Source organism: Arvicanthis niloticus, chromosome 4, assembly GCF_011762505.2.
Source record: "Arvicanthis niloticus isolate mArvNil1 chromosome 4, mArvNil1.pat.X, whole genome shotgun sequence".
NCBI classification, from domain to species: domain Eukaryota; kingdom Metazoa; phylum Chordata; class Mammalia; order Rodentia; family Muridae; genus Arvicanthis; species Arvicanthis niloticus.
Window position 1 is genome coordinate 90,816,994 of NC_047661.1, and position 6,000 is coordinate 90,822,993.

General features: G+C 38.2%; 1 pseudogene; it reads left to right on the forward strand.

Annotated features, from left to right (window-relative positions):
* LOC117707408 (UDP-N-acetylhexosamine pyrophosphorylase-like) overlaps positions 1–4,189 on the forward strand; it is a 59,482-nt pseudogene extending 55,293 nt beyond the window's left edge.
* Positions 4,190–6,000: the final 1,811 nt, after the last annotated feature.

The window sequence follows — 6,000 nt, forward strand, 5'->3', positions numbered from 1 at the left end:
GTACAGATGAATTTGACCATGCAGATGTGTAGAGTTAAAACTTCGGCATTGGCAGCCACTCACTGAGGCGAAAGAGGCAGAATGGCCAGGTCCTGTGCTCCTCTAAGCTGCTGCTCGTGGCCTGCCCTGCTGCCATAGGCCTTCGGATGAAGATATCTAATCCAGGTAGGAGCAGGACTGGTTGCCATGAGTAGCCAAGCAGAAGGAGCCAGAGCCAGGTCGAGCTGCAGGAGTGTCCAAAGACGTGTTTAGAGTCAGAGTTTCTCTAGCCCTGGCAGTCCTGGAACTTGCTCTGTAGATCAGACTGGCAGTGAACTCACAGAGATCTGTCTGTCTCTGCCTCCAGAGTACTGGAGTTAAAGGTGTGGGGCCTGAGGTCTGCGGCAGTTGAGTGATGTATATGGACTGTTGAATGCTCTGTACCACTGATCACCATCCTGTGATAGGTGGATAGCTCACCCTACTCTGTTTTTACGCAGCTTCACTACCAGAGCACTATGAATGTTAGTGATCTAGCACCTGGTACAGTACTGGAATGAGCTGTCAGAGGCTCATCAGGCAGAATATGGAGCTCCAGGCCATGAACTTTGAAGAGCTGAACTCGTTTTTCCAGAAGATCATTGGCAAATTTGATCGTTCCTCTCACCAAGAAAAGGTGGATCCATGAATGGAGCCTGTACTGCTACCGAGATCAAGACCAGCTGTAGGCCTGGGAAAGTGAAGAAAGGACTTTCTCAGATTTCTCATAACAAAGAAACATTTCTTCTTCTACCTGGTGGGCAGAGGACAAGACTTGGAGTCACATATTCCAAGGGCATGTATGATGTTGGCTTGCTATCCCACAAGACAGTTTTTCAGATTCAAGCAGAACATATTTTGAAGCTACAGCAGTTAGCCGAAAAACACTATGACAAGTCCACCATCCCATGATATATAATGACCAGCGGCAGAACAATGGAATTGACAAAGGATTTCTGACAAATGGAATTCACAAAGCACAAGTTCGTTTTTAAAAAGGAGAACATGGTCTTTTTCTTTCAAGGAATGCTGCCTGCTATGAGTTTTGATGGGAAAATTATCTTGGAAGAGGAAAACAAAATCTCTATGGCTCCAGATAAGAATGGTGGTTTCTACTGGGCTCCTGCAGCCCAAACCATTATGGAGGACATGGAGCAAAGAGACATCTGGAGTATTGTCTATTGTGTGGATAACACATTGGTAAAAGTGTCAGACCCTTGGTTCATTGGATTCTACATTCAGAAAGGAGCAGACTGTGTGGCAAAGGTGGTAGAGAAAACAAAACCCACAGAGCCAGTTGGACTGGTTGGTCTTGTGGATGGAGTAACCAGGTGGTGAAAAAAAAATGAGATCTCTCTGGCAACAACTCAAAAGTTAAGCTCAGAGGGACAGCTATTATTCAATGCAGAGAACACTGTCAATCACTTCTTCACTCTACCATTTCTAAAAGATGTTGTCAGTGTTTATGAACCTAAGTTGCAGCACCATGTAGCTCAAAAGAAGATTCCATATGTGGATTCCGAGGGGCACTTAATTAATCCAGACAAGCCAAATGGAATAAAGATGGAAAAACTGGTCTTTGACATCTTCCAGTTTGCAAAAAAGTTTGTGGTCTCTGTAAGTTAGCAGCAGGTGTTGACTCCTGGGATATCTCCACCCTAGAGACACTGAGGGAGGAATTGCCTGGATGTTGTGGAAGAGGAACTTTCAAATCTAAACCATGTCCCAGAAGTGGACTTGGAGGGTGGGACTTAGGGTGCAGACACACAAAGTTGGGGAGTGTTCTTCGAGAACACATATATGTGTGCCCCCAAGATGAAAGAAGCCAGCAGCAGACTCATCAATGGGGGAGGGGACAATTACTTTTTCCTGTGCTACCTAGGGCTGTGAAACAACTGAAAGCACATATGGAGACCATCCTGAGAAGGGCTAGCCAAGCAGAAGAGAGAAAGAGAACAGTCAGGGCTGGTTGAGTCTTGGTTTAACTCCTCCCCTTGGTTAACTCCTCCCATCCTCATATCCTCCTTGTTAGAAACCCTAATTGTTCTCCTGAAATTGTTGACCTTTGGACTCTGCATATTGAACAAGCTTATAAACTTCATAAAAGTGGGAATAGGAGCAGTAAATTTATGGTCCTGAGCCAACAATATGAGACCCTGAAGACAGGACCTGAAGAATATGAGTTAGTTACACAAGACCCCTAAGCTTAGTTCCAGGATTGGAGTTGTTACTATAAAACAGGAAGAATAAGAGACACCAAGGGCTTTTCTAGTCCCACATCCTCCTTACTGCTTCCCCCTCCTGCCTGGGGTCAAGGCTAGGCCAACTCCCATTCTCCATCCACAGGAACATTCTTGAGTAAAAATTTTTCAGAATGTACTGACAGTCACCTGACCCTCTGGAAAGTCCCAAGTAGAATTCAAATGTGTGCCATGCTTGCTAGCCAATAGATTTAAAGGTCAATATGCTTAGACAATAAGTTTGAACTGTAACCTTTTGATGGAACCTGTGACCCCCAAAAAGTATAAAACTGCTTGTAATAGCCATTTGGGCTCACCTTCTAGTCACTCGTCTTGAGGGACTAATTGAAGGCCAACCTTGATGCACTAAAAAATAAACCTCTTGCTTTTGCATCAAAAAAAAAAAAGTTTGTTGCGTACAAATTATTATGGGAAGATGAATTTTTCCTGCACATAATGCAGATAGTCAGAATGGGAAGGACAACCTGATCACTGCGATCACTGCAAAGCATGCTTTGATGTCCTTTCACTATTACTAGGTCCTCAATGCTGGGGTACACTTCATAGATGAAAATGGCTCTCATCTCCCAACCATCCCCTGCTTGAAAGATGCCAATGATTTACCGATCCAGTGTGAAATCTTTCCCTTATCTCTCTCTCTTTTTTTTTTTTTTACCTTGGATTCTGGCTTACATTGAATCTCATGTCTTTTCTCTCAACCATCCCAGGAATGTGTTATTTATTCCTCAAATAGCGATTCTTTGACTTCTTCCTTTCCAATTTGTATCCACTTGATCTCATTTTATTTTCTAATTGTTCTAGCTAGAACTTCAAGTACTATATTGAATAAATAGAGAGTGGGAAGCCTTGTCTTATCCCTGATTTTAGTGGGATTACTTCCTGTTTCTCTTCATTTAATTTGATGTTGGCTGTTGGTTTGCTGTATATTGCTTTTATTATGTTTAGGTATGTGTCATGAATTCCTGATCTCTCCAAGATGTTTAACATGAAGAGTGTTGTACTTTGTTGAAGACTTTTTCAGCATCTAATGAGATGATCATGTTACTTTTTTCCTTGGGCTTGTTTATACAATGTATTACATTGATGAATTTTCATATATTAAACCACCCCAGCATCCCTGGGATGAAATCTGCTTGATTATAGAGTATGATAGTTTTTTGTTTTTTGGTTTTTTTTTTTTTTGTTTTTGTTTTTATTTTTTTACTTTTTATGTTTTTTTTTATTATATATTTTTTATTAGATCTTTCATTTACACTTCAGATGCCATCCCCTTTCCCCATTCCCCCCCTTAGAAAACCCCTATCCCATGCCCCCTTTTCCCTTTTGCATTTATACATTTTTTAAAAAAATGTTAATCATAGGCTTTATAAGTTTGGTATTGTTCAATCAGAGGTGTAACCCACTACCCAACCTAGATATATCTACTATCTTTGACTGGTGGAGATTCATGAACATCTGCTTCCCTGTCTCCCCCCTCTATCTCTCTTTCATCACCTAGCTTCTCCTCTCCTTCTTCTTCTCCTCTTCTTACTCCTTTTCTTCCTCTCAGTACTCCTCCCACCTTAGCTCCTCCTACACATCACCCTTCCTGTTAAAAGGAAACTTTTCTCTCAAAATACAATTAGAGCATAATTATGCCAATTTGTACCAGTGAGGTACAAGATAGTCCTAATACCCAGTCCATCCTTTTGTTGACATACCAGCACCTCTGTCATCTCTCCTAACTAAAACATTTAGTTCTGAACCTGGCTTTAGGATGAATGTCAGCTGACGACCATACACTCAGATCTTTTCTCTCAATCTCTTATGCTGGAGAAGGACTTGAAGGTTATGTGGCAGATAAAGAGTTCCATGCACCCTTAATCATCTTTGAGATTAGAGTTCATGAGCTGGTGAAAAATGGCATATGAATCCTAAAAACTACATAGGAAGCCATTGTTTTGATAGACCAACCATAAATTGTGGTACCTCTCCTGGACAGCTGAAGTTTGGACATTCATAGAATTTTGTTTGCTTGCTAGTATCTGATAAATGACACAGACTTCCCACAGTGGGATGACTGGATTTCACTTTAAAGCATTCCTTTTTTTGTAACTCTCAACTCATTGAAGGTCACCTGACCCTCTGGAAAGTCCCAAGTAAAGTTCAAATGCATGTCATGCTTGCTAACCAATAGATTTAAAGGTCAGTATGCTTAGACAGTAAGTTTGAATTGTATGTAATCCTTCTGATGTAACCTGTGCCCCCCAAAAGTATAAAACTGCTTGTAAAAGCCATAATTTTTAACTAAGTTCTTCCAAGCCAAGGCTCATATTGGCCATCCAGGAGACTTCCTCAGCTTGACTCTAGTTGGGATGTTCAGCATGACTTCTCTTGGAGCTGGAATCATTTATTTTTGAAGTTGTACACATTGATATGTTATTGTACATGTCAGAAATTATCTATAGTACTAAAATTTTGTTTTATTTTATCAAGCATTAATGTTTTTTAAGAAAATTTAAAAAAGTTTGGCATTGTAGTGAATTTCCTAAATCAAATTTTTAGCTTAACTTTTGAAACAGACTATCAATGAACATGATGTTGCCAGTTTAGGCTAGTTTGGGTGGAGAATGAATCCTAGAATCAGAGTCCATCCATTGCAAGCCTAGAATTCTCAGATTTCCAATATTATTTTCTTATGTCTTCTTTTTAGATAGGTTTTATGTTTCTGGGCATATGTCTTCAAGTATGTAAAGCAAGCACATTACCCTCTGAACCACCCCAAGCTCAAATAACTGGATAGTCAAAACAAGTGGATAAATTTTATGTTGTTTAATGTTAGTCTGTATACTAACACCAAAATCAAACAAATGCCTTGAAAATCCATAGTTATTTAGACAATGATATTCACATCTCTTTACAACATGTAAGGTATTGTTCCTTTTTTAAAAAAAATTATTTGGCATAGAACATAATGGATGTCATTATAATATGTTTATATACACTCATGTATACATATATGTATATATATAATATGTATTGTATGTATTATATATACAAATATACACACATTCACATATATATACACATTATACATATATACACACAGATATATTTTGCTCTTGAAGCAGTGTCAAGAAAAAATATTGCAAGGAAAGTGCTTTTTTTTCTCTCTCTCAATATATATATATATATATATATATATATATATATATATATATATAAATGATAGTAACCAATTAAAGAGAAACATGAAGTTTATAAATTGAAAGCCCCAAGAGTAAAAAATACATGTAACTATTTTTATCTTGATATTCAAAAACAAATGAAATCTCAAAATGCAGCATGTGCCTTCACAGAGATTGATAAACACACTGCAAATTTTGTACAGAAAGGTAAATCTTCAAGGGAAGTCAGGCAATAATGTGACATGTAATGAATATCAAGATTTATCATTAAGATTGTAGTAATAAATTGAGTGGATTCTAAGTAGAATGGTAGAAATGAGTCACAAAATTAAAGTATTAAAATATTCTTATATTATTTATGCCACTTTCCTCATTGAAATTTACTATGGAACTACAATTCTTTTGCTAAGATATGTTATCTTGTTTTTTTTCTGTAACGTACTGTATATTGAATTAGATGTTAGATATTACTTATATATAATGCACATTGATGGCTCTAAACACCCAACTTCTCCCATTCCCCTAGTAGACAATTCTAATTGCTTTTAATACAG